Genomic DNA, 23262 nt, shown 5'->3' with positions numbered 1-23262 from the left:
CTGGGATCAAGACCCACATCGGGCTCCCTGCTCAGCGGAGAGCCTGCTTCTCCCTCTCCCTCTGCAGCTCCCCCTGCTTGTGTATGCATGCGCTCTCCCTGTCAAATAAATAAAATCTTTTAAAAAAAATCTGAAAAATCAGTCTAGTTTGCCCTTCCCACAAGGCAATTATATTCTAATCTGTTTTAGTCTGCTCGGGCTGCCATAACAAAATGCTGAATGGCTTCAACAATAGAAACTTATTTTCTAACATATTTAGAGGATGAAAAATCCAAGATCAGCATTCTGTTTCTGGTGAGAGCTCTCTTCCTGGCTTGCAGAGGTCCACCTTTTCAATATGTTCTCACATGATGGAGAGAGATTGATCTCTGTTTATAAGGACTCCAGTTCTATCAGAGCCACACCCTATACCTCATTTAATCTTAATCACCTCCTTAAAGACCCTATCTACAATACAGTAACAAGGGGGGGGTGGGGTTTCATCATATAAATTTGGGGCAGGGGAACATAATCCAATGCCTCAAACATTAGGAAATATCACCATCTTACTAATACCCAAAATATACTCTTGATAGTAGCACTTTTAACAGCTACACATTTAGTTTCCAAAGCATTTTCACACAATAAGCTAAGCAGACATCCCAGTTTCACAGATAAGGGCTCAGAGATACTAATTTGTACAAGTATCCTCTAACTAGTAAATAGAGGAGCTAGGACTAAAACCCAGGTCTGCATCTTCATCCAAAGGTCTTTACACAGCTCTTACTCTTGTCATAGGGACTTAAGGGACTGAAATTATATTTCACCTAACATTCTTAACAACAGAAGCAGCTTGGGGGTCAGAAAGGAGAGGGCAAAGAGCAAAAGATAGAGTTCAAAGCAAAATGTAATGAACAAGGACATTAGCTTGGAGGTGAGCAAGCCTCAGTGGTCAGCAAGCACAAGGGGGAAATACACCACAAGACTAGAGAAATCCTATAGGCCCTTGAGGAATTGGGACTTCATCCTGAGGCTACAAGGGAGCCACAGAAGGATTTTCAGGAAGAAAAAGCATGAACTAGTTTTTGGCTTTAGAAAGAACACTTCAGGTGCAGTTTTATAAAGTGGACCGGGAAAACACAGAGAAGACAAGAATGGAGACAGGAATTCTGTTGTAATATGTACTCTGTACCACACACAAGAAAGGCATCTATCTTTATGTTAAATATCCCATTTAGAATAACCTACAATGAGGAAAAAGAATTTCGTGAGGTTAAGTAATTTGCCCAAAGTACCACTGCTAGGAAAACAGATCCACTATGTCTCTCTAAAGGCCATGGTCTTCCACTATACCACACTGACTCCCAGTCTATAATTCTAAGATAGCACAAAATACAATTCTAATGTGTCAAGAGTGAAACTACTAAAGTTGTTACTCTAAGATTAACCACCCCAAGTCATCATTAACTAATTTGTATACCAAATAAATTCTAATTAACTGGAAGGGAAGAGAATAGAGAAAGCTGACTTTCTCAGGGCAGCTGAGAATGTTTTTGATCTACAAAACAATTCATGCTCTGAATAGAGGTTCTATAAATGAGAGAAACAAAAATTAAACATTTACACTTTTCTAAGTTATTCCTCACTAAAGTAACAAACTCACATCTTCAATTCATCCTCAAATAAATGTGACTCCATTAGGAAATTACTTAAGGACCATAATGCATCATTTTGTAAACTATTAGGTAAGGTGGTAGTTAATACTGTCACAATCAGTACCACCCTTAATTAACTGACTTGAGAACAACAAAGTACTTCTGCTTTTTAAAAAAAAAAAAAAAGGTTCTATAAATACCAACAAAAGTACCTTGTCCTACCATTGACTCTGCCTATTTCCTCATTTACACCAGCTTACAATAGTCTCACAGAATCAGTCTTGGCCATCTCCATCCTAGTGATTCATTAACCACATTTTTCAAACCAAAAATCAGGACCAGTATGACACTATCTGACAAATTATATTTACCCCAATCTCAGGAAACAAGCTGAGGGTTCTGGGGGGCGGGGAGGATGGGTTAGCCTGGTGATGGGTATTAAAGAGGGCATGTTCTGCATGGAGCACTGGGTGTTATACACAAATAATGAACCATGGAACACTACATCAAAAACTAATGATGTAATGTATGGTAATTAACATAATAATAAAAATAAATTTTAAAAAAGGAGAATTATAAAAAGTATAAGACTCAATTAATAAACCTCTACTGAAATCAACTGAATTTTTAAGTTACAGCCATGCCAAAAAGAGATGTAGAATCATTTGTGTAGCTAGTCCAAAAAAATCTGAGATATGAACAAAGAGATGTTCTGTTCACATACACAACAGTTATAAAATAGAAATCACACACACACAAAAATAGAAAGACACAAAAGAGGAAGAAATACTTTATTAATAAATTACCAGATACTGAATCCAAACCAAATAATCTAACCAGTTAGAAATCTAAATGCCAGGGATGCCTGGGTGGTTCAGTCGGTTAAGCATCTACCTTTGGCTCAGGTCATGATCCCAAGGTCCTGGGACAGAGCCCGCATCGGGCTCCCTGTTCAGTGGGGAGCCTGCTTCTCCCTCTCCCTCTGCCCCTGCCCCTGCTCATGTTCTTTCTCTCAAATAATCCTTTTTAAAAAAATTTTTAAAAAAGAAATCTAAATGCCAACTAAGGAGATACAATAGCATTAAAAAGAAAGCTACCAGCGTGCCTGGGTGGCTCAGTCAGTTAAGTGTCTGACTTCAGCTCAGGTCATAATCTCAGGGTCCTGGGACAGAGTCCTATGTCAGGCTCCCTGCTCAGCAGGAAGTCTGCTTGTCTCTCTCCCTCTCTACCTACCCGCCCCCCATGCTCATGCTCTGTCTCTCTCTCAAATAAATAATTTTTTTTTAAAAAATGAAAGAAACTACCTAACAAAATATGTACATGATCTTTATAAGGAAAACTATAAAACTCTTATGTAAGAAATCAAAGAACTAAATAAATGGAGAGATATTTCATGATCATGAAGAGGAAGACTCAATACTTTTAAGATGTCACTTATTCCCAACTTGATCTACTCAATGCAATCCCAAACAAAATCTTAGCAAGTTATTTTGTGAATACTGACAGATTCTAAAGTTTACATGGAAAGGTGATATCAGCAAGAGAGCCAAAAAAGGGGTGCCTGGGTGGCTCAGATGGTTTGGCGTCTGCCTTCAGCCCAGATGATGATCTCCAGGTCCTGGGATCAAGTCCCACATCGGGCTCCCAGCTTGGTGGGGAGCCTGCTTCTCCCTGTCCCTCTGCCTCTCCCCCCTGCTTGTGTTCTCTCTCTCTCTCTCTCTCTCAAGTGAATGGATAAAATCTTTAAAAAAAAAAAAAAAAAAGATACCAAAAAAGATATCCCCCATCATAACCACCTTCAGCCACAAAAATCTGGCATCCATCTACAGACAAAAGTGCCTTTGTAAGAGTTTAAGATCCAGAGAAGAGACTGTGAAACCCAGTGCAGTCCAAGATGGAGGAGAGCTGTTCTAAGAAGACAGGCCAGCACCCAGGCAGCTGACTTGACTACGGTCTTGACTACAGACTCAGAATCAGCTCCAGAGGACTGACTCAGCTCCAGCCCCAATTACCTTTGGTTCAGACACTTAGTACCATATGCCAAGGAATCTAGGAGGACTCTCACCCACCCATGCATCAGGTAACAGACATACAGACATTGGTCCTGGATGTGGATGCTGAGGTGGCCCATGAACCAGCTTCAGCTCCTCACAGCCCCAGTCCAGGAGCCCCTGGAGAACACTAATTTAGACAATCACCCACAGATGAGAAAACCTTTGGGAAGTCCAGGAGTCCAGTGGAAAAGTTCCTGCACATTACTGGGGGGAAAAAAAATCTGAGATAAGATGCTTTGGAAAGGATAAAAGGAATAGTTTGACTTTACCCACATTACCCCTCCTCCAAGAAAGCTCCAAAACAGCTCAGTGCCAAAAGAGCTCTTCTCTGCCAATGATTTCTCTTCTGAAGTAAACTGAGTGTGAGTGAGGGAGTGCCTGACTTCCCCCGATGTGTGACACACTGCCAAAGAAGCCCATTTCTTTCTTGCCCCACCCAAAATACTAAGTCATGAGCTGCATGACTAGGGGGCAGTAAGCAACTGGGAGACCAGGAGCCAGACTCAGAACAGAAGACCCAACCATGAGCTGCTGGAAACACCTTGCCTGTAGATCCTCCCCAAACTGGCCTACAGGCACTACTGGTGCCCTACATGCCTAACCCCCACACACCCCCACCTCATCACTGGCTCCCTGTCAACACACCCGACAGTGGTGAAAGTGAGCTTTTGCAAAAAATGCAAAAAGCACATATGGAAAGCCAGCCCAAATCTGCAAGCCTGGGAGGCATCATTAACTTGAGCATGTAAGCATCACCTATGGGAAAGCCAAAAGTAGGCCTTCAGCACCTAGCCTGGCACTTTGTAGAATCAAAAAAGAACACGGAAGCTTAAGCATACTGCCACAAAGAGAAGCAAGAAATCTGGAGCAGGCATAGCTATGGAAGATCTGTGAAGGCCTCAGAATCCCTAGCAGAGCTAACAGAAGATAGTTCTCTCCTGAAGTCAACCAGTAAAGACTGGAGGAGGTGACCAATACTTGAAATGTGAAGACAGCAACACAAGAATTCAAGGAACATGAAAATTCAAGGAAAAATGACACCATCAAAGGCTCACAATAATTTTCCAGTAAACAACCCCAAAGAGACATGAAGTTCCACAATTTACTTGATGAAGAATTCAAAATATCTCTTTCAGGAAGCTCAATGAGCTACAAGAAAACAGATAAATTTTTAAAAATCAGCAAAAACAATACACAAAATGAGATATTTAACAAAGAGACCAAAATCATAACAAAGAAACAGAAACTCTAAAGCGAAAGAATACAATGAAAGAGAAAATGCAATAGAGACCATCAACAGCAGCATGGATCAATAAGAAGAAAGAATCTGTAAAGTAGAAGACAGGAATTTTGAAATTATCCAGTCACTGGAGAACAAAGAAAAAGAATGAAAACAAAGTGAAAAAAGCCTACATGACTTTGGGATAGCATAAAAAGAAACAATTTGTGAACTACTGGAGTACTACAGAGAAGAGATGGCCTAATTAGGAGGGCGAGAAAACTTAAAGTAATAGCAGAGACTTCCCAAATCAGAGTAGAGATTTGGACGTTCAAGTTCATGAAGATTACAGGTCCCCAAACAAATCAACTCAAGAAGATCTTCTCTAATCACATTATAATGAAACTGTCAAAAACCAAAGACAAAGAGAATCTTAAAAGCACCAAGAGAAAGGAAATTTGTCACCTAGAAAGGAATCCCCATAAGGCTATCAACAAAATTCTCATCAGACACCTTACTGGTCAGGACAGAGTGGGTTGATATACTCAAAGTGCTGAAAGAAAATACAGCCAACCAAGAATATTTTATCAAGCAAAAGTTATCGTTCAGAAATGAAGGAGACATAAAGGCTTTTCCGGACAAACAAAAGCTTGAGAAGGAGTTCAGCACCACTATACCTGCCTTACAAGAAATGCTGAAAGAATTTCTTCAAGCTAAAAAGGATGCTAATCAGTAACATGAAATTAATACAACATACTGGTAAAGGTAAGTATATTCTATCCAGTAGCAGAATTCACATTCCTTTCATGCATACATACATCATCCTCCACAGATCCTATGTTAGCTCACAAAACAAGACTTAGCAAATTTAAGAAGACTGAAAGCATACCAAGAATCTTTTCTGACCACAGTGGTATGATGTTAGACATCAATAACAGGAGGAGAACTGGAAAACCACGAATACATAAAAAGTAAACACACACCTGAACAACCAAGGGTCCAAAGAAATCAAATGGGAAATTAAAAAATATCTTGAAACAAATGAAAATGTAAACACAACTTACTGAAACAAGATGCAGCAAAAGCAGTTCTAAGAGATAAGTTTATAGCAATAAAGTCTACATTAAGAAAAAGACCTCAGATAAACCTAACTTTACACCTCAAGGAACTAGGAAAAGGAACTAAGACCTGGTTTTTCAAAGAGAAAAACTAAATTGACAATACTTTAGCGACACTTAAAAAGAAAAAGAAAAAGAAAAAGAAAGACAGACAGACAGAAAGAAAGAAAGATGGGGTGGCTGGGTGGCTCAGTTGGTTAAGCGTCTGCCTTCAGCTCAGGTCATGATCCCAGAGTCCTGGGATCAAGCCCTGCATGGGGCTCCCTGCTCTGTGGGGAGTCTGTTTCTCCCTCTCCCTCTGCCTGCCACTCCCCCTGCTTGTGTTCTCTCTCTCTGTCAAATAAATAAATAAAATCTTAAAAAAAAAGAAAGTGGAAAAGAAAAACTCAAAATCAGAAATGAAAGAAAATATAACACAAACCAAAGAAACAAAGAATCAGAACAGGCTCCAATGGACAATTAATACACCAACAAATTAGATAAACTACAAGAAATGAATAAATCTGTATAAACACACAACCTACCAAGACTGAATCAGGAAGAAACAGAAAATCTGAACAGAATAATGACAAGTAAAGATATGGAATCAGTAATCAAAAATCTCCCAACAGGGGCGCCTAGGTAGCTTAGTCAGTTGAGTGACCAACTCTTGGTTTTGGCTCAGATCATGGTCTCAGGGTAGTGGGACTGGCCCCACACTGGCCTCCATGCTCAGCGTGGAATCTGCTTGTCCCTCTCCCTCTGCTACTCCCCCCACTAACGCACATGCACTCTCTCTCAAATAAACAAAATAATGTATTTTTTTTTAATTTCCCAACAAACAAAAGCCATTACTAGATGGTTTCCCTGGTGAATTCTACCAAATACTTAAAGAATTAACACCAATCTTTTTCAGACTCTTCTAAAAACTGAGGAGAACACTCCCAAACTCATTTTATAAGGCCAAAATTACCCTGACATCAAAGCTAGATAAGGTCACTCCAAGAAAAACTACAGGCCCATATCCCTGATGATATACATGTAAAAATTCTCAACAAGTATTAGTAAATTGAATTCAACAGCACATTAAAAAGATCATAAACATGACCAGAAGGGATCTATCTCTGAAATGCAAGGATGTTTGAACATATGCAAATCAGTATGTGTTATATACGTTAAGAGAATGAAAAATAAAAATCGTATAATCATCTCAATAGATGCAGAAAAAGTGTTTGACCAAATTCAACATCCTTTCAAAATTAAAACCCTCAACAAACTGGTTACAGAAACAATGCTTATCAACATAATGAAAGTCATATATGACAAGCACACTGCTAACATCATATTCTAGGGTAAAAGATTAAAAACGTTTCCTCTAATATCAGCAACAAGGTAAGGGTGCCCACTTTCATTACCTCTATTCTACTGGAAGTTCTGGCCAGAGCAATTACACAAGAAAAAGAAACAAAAAGCATCCAAATCAGAAAGGAAGCAGTAACAGTCTGTTTGCAGATGACATGACCTTCTCTATACAATATTTTAAAGACTCCATCAAAAAATACTAGAATAAGAGAACTCAGTAAATTTGCAGGATACAAAATTGGCACACAGAAATCGATTGCATTTCAATACACTAACAATGAAATACAAGAAAAAGAATTTTTTAATTCCATTAAGAGCATACAAAGCAATACATCACAAACAATAAAATACAACTTTTTGTACTGTAATTGTATTAATTTCATATGGTAACATCAAAAACAATAAAATACACATGAAAAAACTTAACCAAGGAGGTGAAAGATCTGTACTGTGAAAACTGTAAGACTTTGATGAAAGTAACTGAACACACAAATAAATGGAAAAATATCCCATGTTCATGGAGGGGAAGAATACTGTTATATACCCATACTGCCCAAAGCCATCTGTAAAGCCAATGCAATCCCTATCAAAATTCCAATGGCATTTGTCACTGAAAGAAAAAACAATCCTCAATTTTATACAGAACCACAATATATCCCAAATAGGCAAAGGAATCCTAAAGAAAAAAGAACAAAGGTGGAGGCATCACACTTCCTGATTTTAAACGGTATTAGAAAGTTCTATTAATCCAAAAAGTATGGCACTGGAATAAAAACAGACACATAGACCAGTGGAACAGAACTGAGAGCCCAGAAATAAACCCTCACATATATGGTCTGGTAACATTTGACAAGGGAGTCAAGGACACTCAGCGGAGAAAGAATAATCTCTTCAATAAATGGTGTTTGGAAAAATGGATATTCACATGCAAAAGAATGAAATTAAACCCCTATCCTATACCATTCACAAAAATTGACTCAAAGAGTTTGCAACAACGTGGATGGAATTAGAGGGTATTACATTAAGCGAAATAAGTCAATCAGAGAAAGATAATTATATAATCTCACTGACATGCAGAATTTAAGAAACAAAACAGAGGATCATAGGGGAAGAGGAGAAGAGAGGAAAAAAATAAAACAAGATGAAAGCAGAGGAGATAAACCATAAGACTTTTAAGCAAAGGAAACAAACGAAGGGTTGCTGGAGGGGTGGGGGATGGAGGGATGAGGTAACTGAGTGATGGACATTAAGGAGGGCATGTGATGTAATGAGCCCGGGGTATTATATAAGGCTGATGAATCACAGACCTGTACCTCTGAAACTAATAATACATTGTATGTTAATTAAAGAAATTAACTCAAAAAGGCTTAAAGACTTAAACATAAGACCTGAAACCACAGAAGAAAACATAGGGAAAAAGCTCCCTGACATTAATCCTGACAATGACTTTTTTGAATAGGATACCAAAAGCACCTCAACAGCAAGCATGCAAGCAAATAAACAAATAAGGCAGAAAACCTGAAGAGTTTTCCAAAGAAGACATACAAATGGCCAACAAGTACATGAAAAGATGCTCAACATCACTAATCACCAGAACAAGGCAAATCAGAGGTGCCTGGCTGGCTCAGTGAGTAGAGCATGAGGCTCCTGATCTCAGGGTCATGAGTTCAAGCCCCACACTGGGTGTAGAGATTATTTTAAATAAAATTTTTTTAAAAAAGAAAAAAATAAGGCAGGAAAATTTACCTTAAAAAAGTGCAAATCAAAACCATAATCACTTCACACCTATTAGAATGGCTATCATCAAAAAGACAAGACATGGGATGCCTGGGTGGCTCCATCGGTTAAATGTCAGACTCTTGATCTCAGCTCAGTTCTTGATCTCGGGGTTGTGAGTTCAAGCCCCACGCTGGGCTCCACACTGGGCATTGAGCCTACTTCAAAAGAACAAAAACAAATGAACGGTAAGACATAAGTGCTGGTGAGGATGTGGAAGAAAGGGAAACCTTTAGGCATGTGGCCAATTGGTGTGTGTAAACTGGTGTAGTCACTATGGAAAACAGTGTGAAGGTTTCTGAAGAAAAAAAAAAAAAATAGAACTACTATATGATCCAGAAATCCCATCTCTAGGTATAAATCCAAATGAAATGAAATCAGAATCTTGGAGAGGTATCTGCACTCTCCACTTGGAGAGATATCCTAAAACTCCTAGAAGGTAACAGAGAAGAATGTTCACTATAACATTATTCATAACAGCCATGATATGGAAACACACTGAAGTGTCCATCTACAGATGAATGGATAAAGATGTGGTACATACAAACACACACAAAGAACTATATTCAGCCATGAGAAATGGGAAATCCTGCCATTTGCGACAACATAGGATGGACCTTGAGGGCAAGGGTATACCATAAAAAACTATACAGTACCAACTTATATGTGAAATCAAAAAAAAGCCAAACTCATAGAAACAGTTTACAGTGGTTGCCAAGGGTGGAGGTGGGAGGAATGGGGAAATGTGGCTAAAGGGTACAAACTTCCAGTTATGAGACGAACAATTTCTGGGGAAATCTAACGTACAGCATGGTAACAACAGTATTAATAATACTGTATCATATATCTGAAAGGTTGCTGAGAGTGGATCTTAAAGGCTCTTACCACAAAACAAAGTGGTAATTATGTGAGATGATGGAGGTGTTAACTAACCCTATTATGGTAATCATTCTGTAATGTATAGGGGTACCAAATCATCACGTTGTACACCTTAAATTTACACAATGTTGCATATAAATTATATCTCAGTGTACCTGGAAAAAAACCTAATAAATAAGTAAAATTTATATGGAGAGACAAAAGACAATTTTGAGAACGAAGTTGGAGAACTGACACTACCCAACTTCAAGACTTACCATAAAGCTACAGTAATCAAGTCAGTGTGATACTGGCAAAAGAACAGAAATATAGATCAAAAGAACAGAGAGTCCAGAAATAGGCCCACATAAATATACACAATTGATCTTTGACAAGGGAGCAAAGGCAATACAATGGAGCAAGAAAAATATTTTCAAAAAATGGTGCTGGAACACATAGACATCCATGTGCAAAAAAAAAAAAATGAATCTAAACAAACACCTTACATCCTTCACAACAATTGACTTAAAATTTATTACAGACCTACTTAAATGTAAAACCCAAAACTATGAAACTCCTAGAAGGTAACATAGAAGAAAATCTAGGTGACCTTGGGTTTGGCAATGACTTTTTAGATATATTAAAGACATAATCCATCAAAGACTTAATAAATTGGACTTCATTAAAATTAAAAATTTCTAAAAAGAAATTTAATTAAAAATTTCTGCCCTGCAAAGACACCATCAAGAGAATGAAAAGACAAGACACAGAATGGGAGAAAATATTTGCAAAGCATACCTGATAAAGATTATTATCCAAAAAACTATAAAGAGCTCTTAAAACTCAGCAATAAGAAAATAAACAATCCAATTAAAAATGGGCCAAAGAGGGCCGGCATCCGCCGCACCCAAGAGTTGGGGATGTCCTACAAACCCACTGCCCCCGCCCCTAGCAGCACCCCTGGCTCCAGCACCCCTGGGCCAGGCACCCCAGTACCAACAGCCGCAAGTGTCCCATCGCCATCAGGCTCGGTGCCAGGAGCCGCTGCCCCTTTCAGACTCCTGTTTAACGACTTTGGACCGCCCTCCATGGGCTATGTGCAGACCACCCAGAGCCCAGGGCTCCCAGAGCACTTACACGGACCTGCTGTTGGTCATAGAGGAGATGGGCAAAGAGATCCGGCCTACCTATGATGGCAGCAAGAGCGCCATGAAGCGCCTGAAGAGAGGCATCATCCATGTGTCCCGGGCCCTAGTCAGAGAGTGCCTGGCAGAGATAGAGCGGAACCCCCAAACGTAACAGGACGCAACTCCGCCACCAAGTCTGGACCTTTCCTGGCCACTGCAGAGCACCTGCTTCTCCCTGGCCTTCACCCCGAGTTGCACTTCCCAACCTGGGCTTCCTGTCCTGTGTCCCTTGGTGGGTGCCCTCCAGGAACCAGGGGGGCTCTCACTTCAGTCAACAGCACTGACTGGGACTCTTTCGAGAGTTAGTAGTGAGGTTGCTGTGAGTTCCACCCATGACCTGCCAACAGTGTTGATCTAACTGGAGCTTGCTCCTTTCTGTGGCCCCACCAGTCAGCAGTTACCCAGGACTTTTCACCACTTTTCCCAGACTCCTCCCTAAGCAGGGCCTCCAAAGGCCTGTCACCTCCCTGCCTTGTCTCCTGGGCCATAGTGACTCTTTTTTCAGTGTCTTTTGCTAAATATGCCCTTTTTGTATAAATAAAAGATGTGGAGTTGTTCTCTCAAAAAAAAAAAAAAATGGGCCAAAGACCTTACAGACACCTTATCAAACAAGATACACAGAAAATAAGCATATGAAAATATGCTCCACATCATATGTCATCAGGGAATGCAATTTAAAACAAGTTATCACAGGGGCCCCTGGGTGGCTCAGTCGTTAAGTGTCTGCCTTCGGCTCAGGTCATGATCCCAGGGTCCTGAGATCGAGCCCTGCACCAGGCTCCCTGCTCGGCGGGAAGCCTGCTTCTCCCTCTCCCATTCCCCCTACTTGTGTTCCCTCTCTCGCTGTGTCTCTCTCTGTCAAATAAAATCTAAAATAAAATAAATAAAATAAAATAAAATAAAACAAGTTATCACAAGGGCACCTGGGTGGCTCTGTCAGTTAAGCGTCTGCCTTCGGCTCAAGTCATGATCCCAGGGTCTTGGGACTGAGCCCCACATCGGGCTCCCTGCTCAGAGCCTGCTTCTCCCTCTCACTCTGCCTCTCCCCCAGCTCATGCTCTTTCTCTCTCTCTCTCTCTCGCTCTCAAATAAAATCCTTAAAAAAATAATAAAAAATAAAATAAATAAAACAAGTTATCACATATACCTATTTAAATGGCCAAAATCCAGAACAATGACAACACCAAATGCTGATAAGGATATGGAGCAAGTAGAACTTTCATTCATCCATGATGAGAATGCAAAACGGTACAGCCACTTTGGGTTTCCAAACTATGTATAAATAAAAACTTGCATAAAAATGTTTATAGCAACTTTTACTTGTAATTGCCAAAACTTGGAAGCAACCAAGATGTCCTTCAGTAGGCTGAACAGAAAAATAAATTGTAGTACATCCAAACAATGGAATATTATTCAGAACTTAAAACTATCAAGATAGGAAAGGACATGGAGAAACCTTAAATGAATATTACTACGTGAAAAAAGCCAATCTGAAAAGGGTACATAATGTATGATTCCAACTACTATATGATATTCTTGCAGACTAATGGAGACAGTAAAAAGATCACTGATTGCCTGGGATGAGAAGGGAGGAATGAATAGGTGAAGCACAGAGGATTTTTAGGGCAGCGGAACTACTGTGTATGACACTATAATGGTGTGTAGCTGTCATTACACATTTGTCAAAACCCAGAGAAAGTACAGTGACAAAAGTTAACCCTAAACTATGGAAACTAGTAAACTATAGACTCTGGGTGATAATGATGAGTCAACGTAGGTTCATCAACTATAACAAATAAACTATCCCAGTGGGGGATGATGATACTGTGGGAGGTCATGCATGTGCAGGGATAGAGAGTATATGGGAAATCTCCATACCTTCCACTAGGTTTTGCTGCGAAATTAAAAATACTCTTTAAAAGTTTACTTAAAAAATGGGGCGCCTGGATGGCTCAGTTGTTAAGCATCTGCCTTCGGTCAGGTCATGATCCCAGAGTTCTGGGATCAAGTCCTGGGATGGAGCCCTGCACTGGGCTCCCTGATCAGCAGGGAGTCTGTTTCTCCCTCTACCCCTCCCCCGCTTGTGTTCCCTCTCTTGTGCATGCTCTGTCAAATAAATAAATAAAATCTTTTTTTAAAAATTTAAAAATTTAGGGGCGCCTGGGTGGCTCAGTCGTTAAGCGTCTGCCTTCAGCTCAGGTCATGATCCCAGGGTCCTGGGATCGAGTCCCACATCGGGCTCCCTCCTCGGGGAGAAGCCTGCTTCTCCCACTCCCACTGCTTGCGTTCCTGCTCTCACTATCTCTGCCTCTGCCAAATAAATAAATAAAATATTTTTAAAAAATTTAAAAATTTAAAAAATTAAAAAGGGGTGCCTGGGTGGCTCAATTAAGCATCTGCTTTTGGCTCGGGTCATGATCCCAGGTCATGATCCTAGGGTCCTAGGATCAAGCTCCTCATCACATCAGGCTCCCTGTTCCTTCTCCGTCTCCCTCTGCAGCTCCCCGTGCTTGTTCTCTCTCTCTCCCTCTCACTCTCAAATAAGTGAGTAAAATCTTTTAAAAAAACAAAAAACAAAAAAAATCCTTAAAAATAAATAAAGTCTTTTTAAGAAAAAGGAAGAAATCCATTAACCTCAATATGTTAGCTCAAATACAGTTTTGGTCCAACAACAGTACAGCACAGTCACTGAAGTTCAGGCTATAGAACAGGGCTCTACAAACTATGATCCTCGGGCTAAACACTGCTCCTGTTTTTGTAAACAAAGTTTTATTAGAACACAGTCATATCTATTAATTTACATGACATCTATGGCTTTCTTACTCCAAAGGGAGAGTTGAGTAGTTATGACAAATCATATGGCCTACAAAGACTAAAATAATTACTATCCCCAGCCCTTTGCTGAAAACATCCTGCTCTAGAACAAGTGATTCTCAACCCTGAGAGGATATCAACACCTCCTGGTGAGCTTTTTAAAAAAAATCCAGAGGCCTGGACTTGATCTAATCCTCATTTCCCCTTAAAAAAAAGATTATAATTTCACTGGTCTGCAGTTAAGGCCATTAGCTATTACTACATCAGTATAAAAAATGTGTACAAAACAGCAAAATATACAAGATAAAAGTCAGGGTAACTATTAACATAAAGATAAAGCCAGGACATTAATACACAGACCACAGAGACCACACAGTCCTAGTCAATAAATTGGAGCCGTAAGTTTGGCTCTGATCTCTATGAAACCACAAGATAAAGAAACAAGATCATGATATGATTTATATTATTCATGAAGTCAAAACATCTTGGAAGCAAATTTTCTAGGACTTCTGATTGTAAAAGGAATGTTTTATTGCAATTCTTCTCAGTGATGTAAATATATTATTTACTCTTTCTCTCACCTTAAACCATCTCACCTCTTCACTCAAAACCAAAGTAAAACAAAACAAAAACCCAGACAGTAGAATGATTTTCATATAGATAGTACCATGCTGCCTTTCTTCCTTTCTGTGTGTGTGTGTTTTGGGTGGGCAGAAGTGAGGAATAAGGATGAGTGGAAGAAATGCACAAGTGAATTGGAAGTAAGTGGCTTTACATTCCAAAGATACTAATAAACACTAATAATAAATCCACTAATGCAAGCAGTCCTGAGTCATGACACTTAGTTCATACAAAAACGGTTTATTTAGACCTATAAATCAATTGTCTTGCATTTACCCACTTATTCATTGGTATCTGTTGATTATGTCAAATGTATCTAGACAAAGCAACAGAATACCTCTCAGGACTCAGCAAAAGCACAATTTCACCTTATCAGTGTTAAATTTAAAACATGGTTTCTCAGGGCACCTGGGTGGCTCAGTCGTTAAGCGTCAGCCTTCGGCTCAGGTCATGATCCCAGAGTCCTGGGATCAAAGCCCTGTACTGGGCTCCCCACTCCCCTCTGCCCGCTGCTCCCCCTACTTGTGGTCACTCTGTCAAATAAATAAAATCTTAAAAAAAAAAAAGTGTTTAAAAAAAACAAACATGGTTTGTTTTCAAATGTAGGAAACACTGAACTGGTTATCTACAGTTTAATGGCAGCAGTCTGCCTGGTTTTGGGGGTTTTTTTTTCGTGTGTGTGTGTGTGTGTGTGTGCGCGCGCGCGCACGCGTGCGGGTGTGTGTGTGTGTCTGCCCATTTTTTGACTGAGCTCTCATCTCCTCCACTACTCTCCCTTACATATGACACTATCAAAAGCAAACTACTTGTAGCTCTCTCAAATATGCACTGGTACACATGCTGTTCCTACTACCTACATCCCTTGCCTCCCAACCTCCCTTGCCACTTAACTCCTTAAATTCATGACTCAGCTAAACTCAGTCTTTATGAAAAACCTTCCCTGAAATCCCTAAACACTGAACTGTTCCTCAGAAGTCTAAAAGTTCCTTTTTAATAAGAACAATTCTCGATCCACATATAAGTCACACATGTTTTAGAAGTACTTATAAAAAGATTCTATGTGCCTAAAAATGTCAACATCTATAATACAAAACATTATGACAGAACATCAAAATTAACATTAGAAGGAAAAACTTGCACCTCAAACGCATGTCCTCATACTATATAGCCAGAGACCTTGGAGTCCCTTTCCTCTCCTTCCTCCCTCTCCCAGATTCTGCCCACACAGCCAGCTAACAGTCAAGCCTTATTCCTATTTTTCAACCCACTGCTCTGCCAATCAATTCAACTGTGGAGGAGTAAAACCTGGGAAGTGTCGGAACCAACTGTGTACTAACGGTTGAAAAGAGAGGGTCTATAGATTCATTTCTGTGACTGCAAATTGCCTTCTGAAAGCATACTAGCTTTATGCTGGAGGAGAATGGCTATAGGTAAAATAAGTCATCTGACTTCTCCCTTGCCCTATCTACCCATATCCCCTTCACCAAGGTTTCCTGGTACTTGCATTTATTCCTTTCTTTTCAATCATAACCACAGCTATCTAAATTCAAGAAATATTCTTTGCATCTGGACAAATACAAGTCCTCTGACTAGTCATTGGGCATCCAGTCTGTCTCTTCACTAATCCATCCTGTACCAATGCCAGATCAATCTTCCCAAACCACCTCAACCTTTGAGTAAAAAGTGGAAGGATACAAAACAAACTTGACAACAGTTTGGGGAAGGCAATGAGTAGGAACGTGGAGAGCAAAAGAAGAAAGGGGAATTTTAGGTTTTGCCTTTAATGCAAAAGTATTATTTGAATCTTTTAGAGGAATGTACTAAATATCTAGATGCTCTTAAAAAAAAAAATACTGCTTGATACTTTTTCTTTCCACAAGCAAAATTCTACTGACTGCCAAAACTAAAATCGAAAACCTTTCAAAAATAACAATTATTTTCTTCCATGCAGAATATTTCCTCATTTAAATATCAGTACTATAGATTTTTCTCCTCCCTAAATTTAAGGTTTTATAATCTATTAGTCAATGATTTTTACATAATATCACATATAATAGACATCACAACATGACATCACAGTACTTAGGAATAGTCCTTCATAGAGTAGACAGTAAATACCTGTTGAATATCAAATTAACTATTTGTTGAACTACTTCTAACATCGCTATAGCCTCAAACACTCCTTTTTCTAAAAAAGAAAAGGAGCCACAGCCTACCATATTGATTCCAGGCACTAGAGATTTTAGATACTTTACCACCACTTGCTACCATCAATTCTAAACTAGCCTCCTCCCAAACTCTTCTTGAGCTCCTTCCAATCCATACACAAACCTCCTTCCAATCTGTTCTCTACTCTTAACATGAGTAATCTTTTTTAAAAGTAAAAATGATAACGTCATCCCACTGCTTAAAACTTTCAGTGTCTTCTCATCAGCCTCATTAAAAAGACCAACATCCTTAACATAGCCTATAAGGCTTTATTTGATCTCATCCTTACCTAACTCCTCAAAGCTCACTCTCCCCTCTTTGCTCACTGTACTCTAAAGTACACAGGTCTTTATCTTGTTCAAAATCACTCTGCTCTACTCACCTTTGGGCCTAAGATATAGTTTCTGTTCCCTCTGGTAAGCACATTGTTTTTCCTTCCCTCAAAACTTCTTGGTTAACATATATTCACTCTTCAGATCTCAACTCCACCATTACTTCTTTGACACACTAGGCTAGGTGGGGGCACCTTACATACATTCTCAGGTCAACATGTACTTCCCTAGATAAAGTCTATTAAATAATGTGATTTATTTGATTGGGGGAAGCAGAGATTATCTTAAAGAAGAGATTATATCTGATTCACAAAGCACACTCTAGAATGTAATAAGCAGTAAAAAATTGTTGAATAACTAAACAGGTGACAAATGAATATATTCTGTCATACTGTGAACTACGTTACATACAATTATACATATTTCATTTTACTGAACATTTCTCTTAGAACTTGGGATCCTGGGAGCGCCTGGGTAGCTCAGTGGTTAACCATCTGCCTTCAGCTCAGGTCATGGTTCCAGGGTCCTGGGATCGAGCCCCACATCGGGCTCCCTGCTCGGCGAGAAGCCTGCTTCTCCCTCTCACACTCCCCCTGCTTGTGTTCCCTCTCTCACTGTGTCTCTCTCTGTCAAATAAGTAAATAAAATCTTTTAAAAAAAAAATGTTCTTGAAGAAAGAGAGAAAAATACTAACTTTACTAAATCTTGGCCCTTAGGATGACTTATAATATTCTATGTGACAAAATGGGGAGTAAACATAAAATACTTTCGCATTCTAAGTATGATGGTTGCCTTTAAGAAAAAGCACTTGTGCAATTTATCTACAAGCTGAAAAAGCCACTTTTCCATGGAACTTCAAAAAATGACTTCAAAAGCGAGTTCATTGTTACTTCAAAAAACAACTGACAAACTACAGTTATTAAGATGAGCCTATCACTTCAAGGAAAATAATCGGTAATATTTGTTTCCAATGCAAAATTCAAGCTTTCAAGCAAAAATTAGAATTTTTGAAAACCTGTATCCATCAGCATGAGCTTGAAAGCTCTTCCCTACTTTTCCAAATGACCTATACAACAATTTCTAGTGTAACAAAGTACAAAACGTTTACTGATATGATTTCAGAGTCCACACTGCAACCAACCTTTAGGAAACTATTATGGGCCAAGTTCTGATGAAATACCAACAAGAATTATCCACAATTACATGCAAAAAATACTCCTCCCGAATCCAACTCCTCCTTCCAACTACACAACTGTATGAAGCCAGATTTTCTCATATACTTCAACAAAAATAAAATATCGTAATAGACTGAATGCAGAAGCAGATGAGAATTTAGCTATTAGCTAGTCACTAAAGAGATCTGCAATCACGTAAAATAATGCCACTCTTCCTATTAAACAGTTTTTTTGTTTTGGAAAATTATAGTTATTTTCAAAAAATATATTATTTACATTAAAATTATTAAACCCATTACATGTTATTTTAACTGAATTAATAAATATTTTAAACCTGGTCTTAATTTTTGGGGCACCTGGGTGGCTCAGTCGTTAAGCATCTGCCTTCGGCTCAGGTCATGATCCCAGAGTCCTGGGATCGAGCCCCACATCGGGCTCCCTGCTCAGCCGGAAGCCTGTTTCTCCCTCTCCCGCTCCCCCTGCTTGTGTTCCCTCTCTCACTGTGTCTCTGTCAAATAAATACATAAAATCTTTAAAATAAATAAACTTGATCTTAATTTTTAATACAGTAAATATTGATATAACTCACCTAAAGAAAAGTTCTCTGAGGACCTCAATACTTCAAGAGTATAAAGGAGTCCTGAGACCATAAGTTTCAGTACAATTGATCTATATTGTAGAAAACTGATCAAGAGATAAAGAAAAAGACATTCTAACACATCCTCCCCTACATTTTCTCTCTTCAGTAAGACTTGGAAAAAACTGATTTTAACAAAAAGGTTTTAAGAATGTTTAAGAGGAGGGCGCCTGGGCGGCTCAGATGGTTGGGCATCTGCCTTCAGCTCGGGTCATGATCTCGAGGTCCTCGGATCGAGCCCCATGTCAGGCTCCCAGCTCAGCAGGGAGTCTGCTTCTCCCTCTCCCTCTGCCCCTTTCCCTGCTTGTGCTCTCTCTCTCTCTCTCTCAATGAATAAAATCTTTAAAAAGTAAAAAAAAAAAGTTTTTAAAGAAGAATGTTTAAGAGGAATCACAGTTCATAACAACTGGAATTAAATCATTTCCTGAACAATTTGTTTATTCAGTGCCTTGATATCTTAATTATAACAAAGTAAACATTTAAACATAACATCTGCTAACAACACAATGGAAGAAACAGGTATAAGTAAATCAGAGATTTGTTTTGTTTGTTCTTTTGTTTTGGAGAAAACCGAAGAATTCAGAAACTAATGAAAAACACCAGATTGTCAGGCTGGAAGTCAAATACACAGGAACAAACTTTACTAAAAATCAGAATTGTCAATCTGGGGATTAGGAGTGTACTTGTCAACATGAGTATTGGGTGATGCATAGAACTGTTGAATCACTATACTGTACACCTGAAACTAATATAGCACTGTGTATTAAATAACTGGAATTAAAACTTAAAAAATTTTTTTAAAAATAGGGGCGCCTGGGTAGCTCGATTGGTTAGAGCGTCTGCCTTCAGCTCAGGTCATGATTTCCAGGTTCTGGGATACAACCACACGTCAGGCTTCCTGCTTAGTGGGGAGTCTACTTCTCCCTCTCCCTCTGCCTTTCCTTCCCACTCATACGCGCACAAATCTCTCAAATTCTTTAAAAAAAATTTTTAATAAAATAAAGAATTGTCACTCTGGACATAAGCTAGTTCAAAACAGAAGGTAAAAGACAGTTAAAAGATGGTTACAATAAAACTAATTCATGATGGAATGAGGACTAGAACCAACCTTCCAAACCTCTTTACACTTTATGAGAATTTATGTGCCAGGTATTAAGCAGGTAGTGGAGCTACGAAAATAAACAAGAAAAACCTGGTCCTGCTTTCTTGGAGCTTGGCATCAAGCGTCAAACAGGTGCAATGAGTGCTACAGAGGATATAGGATTTTTTTTTTTTTAAGATTTTATTTATTTGAGGATAGAGACACAGCAAGAGAGGGAACACAAGCAGGGGGAGTGGGAGAGGGAGAAGCCGGCCTCCCGCCGAGCAGGGAGCCCGACGTGGGGCTCGATATCAGGACCCTGGAATCATGACTCGAGCCGAAGGCAGACGCCCAACGACTGAGCCACCCAGGCACCCCGAAGATATAGGATTCTATGCGAGCATTTAACAGGGTATAAACTGAGGTCTCTAAGGAAGTAACCTCCTTGTAAGTGTCACCTACCAACATCCATCACACTGGAGGGACTCTAACATCTGGCTCACTAATTCACCACTATTCATATCATTTTTCTTAGTGATGTCAACATACACTCAGATAATCCACCAAAAACCCTTGCCTCTCACTTGACCTCCTGAACTGAAACAATTTTTTCTTCCATTTTTTTCTTCACCAGTCAAAAACTCTCATGATCACAAAGTAATTACACCAATTTCAAAAATCTAGATTTCAAAAATCCCACATTCTAAACACACAACTTCCATCCCTACAGTTTACTTACTCTAGTACCTCAATTCCAACTATCCTTTCATACCACAGCACTTCCCAGTCATTAATCCTCCCAGTTTTTCACTATCCATGTCCCAACTAAGATATGCTGTTAAGTATAAAATACATCAGATTCCAAATACTTAGTACCAAAAAAAAACTAAAAGATCACTTTAATTAACTATGCTAACTGCTTATTGAAATAATTATTTTGGATGCACTAGGTCATTATAATTAATTTCAACCTGTTTCTTCACACTTTTTTTAATGTGGCTATTAGAAAATTTTTAAAATTACATTATGAGACAGTGCTTATCTATTCTGTGATGACTCCTAAACGTTGATCACCAACTCTGACTCTTTCCTAAGCTCCAGAATGACCATCTGGCCTATCTGGTTGTCTAACTGGCATCTCATACTTAACAACCAGTACTCTTGATTATCCTCCCACAAATGTACTACCATCTACTGACATACTTAGAAAAAACTTTGAACTAGAAGTCATCCTTAGATTCCTTTCTTTCCCTCATACCCCATATGCAATCCACCAGTAAGTCCAGTCCAGCTCTGCCTTAAAAATATCCAAGCTCTTCCCCCTTAATTCCCCACCCCACACTAAAGTATAAGCAATTCTCATTTCCTGCCTGGACTACCAGGATACCCTCCCTGCTGGTTGATTCTGCTCTTGCCTTCCCTTCTTCAGTATGTTTTCCACTCAGTAGCTTGAATGAGACTTTTAAAAAGTAAATCAAGGGGTGCCTGGGTGGCTCAGTCATTAAGCGTCTGCCTTCAGCTCAGGTCGTGATCCCAGGGTCCTGGGATCGAGCCCCGCATCAGGCTCCCTGCTTGGCGGGAAGCCTGCTTCTCCCTCTCCCACTCCCCCTGCTTGTGTTCCTGCTCTGTCTCTCTCTCTCTCTCTCTCAATTAAAAAAATAAATAAAAAACCTTAAAAAAAAAAGTAAATCAAGTACTCTAATGATAACCCCAACAAACTTGAATAAAATCAAACCTCTTTTCAAGGCCTTCAAGGCCCTACATAATCTGGCTCCTGACAATCTTTCTGACCTTTCTCCTACCAGTCTCCCTCTCACTAACTACCCTCTAGCCACATTACCCTTAGAAAGATTTTTCCCATCTTTCCCTTTCCACAGATCTTCACATGGAAGATGTCATATCTACCTTCCATGTCTCAGCTCTAATGTCACCTCCACGTAGTACCACTCCCTAACTTCCTTAAAGAAGTCCTCCTTCCAATTCAAATTTTCTGTATCATCACCCCATTTAAGTATCTTTCTGGTGTTTTTTGTTTTTGTTTTTTAAGCAGGTCAGAGTAATGTTAGGTTTATTTGCTCTGTTGTATTTAATATTTTTAGTATAATTGACACACAATGTTACAGTAGTTTCAGGTGTACAACACAGTGATCCCAGAGAAGTCTATACATTATGCCATGTGCACCACAAGTGTAGCTACCATCTGTCACCATACGGTACTATTACAGTATCATTAGCTATATTCCCTACGCTGTGCCTTTTATTCCTATGACTTATTCATTCCATAAGTGGACACCTGTATCTCCCACTCCCCTTCGTCCATTTTGCCCACACTCCCTTCCCTCTGGCAACCATCACTTTGTTCTATGTATTTACAAGTCTGATTCCACTTTTTGTTTACTCATTTGTTTTGTTTTTTAGATTCCACATGAGTTAAATCCTATGGTATTTGTCTTTCTTGGTCTGATTTATTTCACTTAGCATTACACCCTCTAGGTTCATCCATGTTGTCACAAATGGCAAATTCTCGTCCTTTTCGTGGCTGAATAACATTCCACTGTGTGAGTGTGTGTGTCTACCACATCTTCCTTATCCATACATCTATTAATGGACATTTTGATTGCTTCCGTATTTTGGCTATTGTAAATAATGCTGCAATAAACACAGGAGGGCATATATCTTTTCCAATTAGTGTTTTCATTTTCTTTGGGTAAATACCCAGTAGTGAAATTATTGGATCATATAGTATTTCTTTTTTTTTTTAGATTTTATTTATTTATTTGACAGAAAGACACAGCGAGAGAGGGGACACAAGCAGGGGGAGTGGGAGAGGGAGAAGCAGGCTTCCCGCTGAGGAGGAAGCCCGATGCGGGGCTCGATCCCATCAGGACCTGAGCCAAAGGCAGATGCTTAACGACTGAGCCACCCAGGCGCCCCTGGATCACACAGTATTTCTATTTTTAATTTTCTGAGGAAGTTACATACTGTTTTCCACAGTGGCTGTACCAATTTACATTCCCACCAACAGTGCACAGGGTTCCTTTTTCTCCACATCCTCACCAACACGTGTTATTTCTTGTCTTTTGTGATTCAAACCATTCTGACAGGTATAGGTGATATCATTGTGGTTCTGATTTGCATTTCCCTGATGATTAGTAATGTTGAGCATCTTTCCATGTGTCTGTTGGCCACCTGCACAACTTCTTCAGA

At 39.3% G+C, this 23262-nt stretch overlaps 1 protein-coding gene and 1 pseudogene across 8 annotated transcripts in view; one reads left to right on the top strand and one right to left on the bottom strand.

Annotated features, from left to right (window-relative positions):
* ABI1 (abl interactor 1) overlaps positions 1-23262 on the bottom strand; it is a 128196-nt gene that overhangs the window by 89931 nt on the left and 15003 nt on the right. The window lies entirely within an intron of this gene.
* LOC114217333 (cyclin-dependent kinase 2-associated protein 2 pseudogene) lies at positions 10921-11299 on the top strand (annotated as a pseudogene).

Source organism: Eumetopias jubatus, unplaced genomic scaffold (assembly GCF_037043125.1).
Source record: "Eumetopias jubatus isolate StellerSeaLion01/CBP00866 unplaced genomic scaffold, mEumJub1_p1.0 scaffold_8, whole genome shotgun sequence".
In the NCBI taxonomy this organism is placed as follows: domain Eukaryota; kingdom Metazoa; phylum Chordata; class Mammalia; order Carnivora; family Otariidae; genus Eumetopias; species Eumetopias jubatus.
Note: the sequence above shows the minus strand (reverse complement) of the source record. Positions and strands in the feature narration are given on the sequence as shown.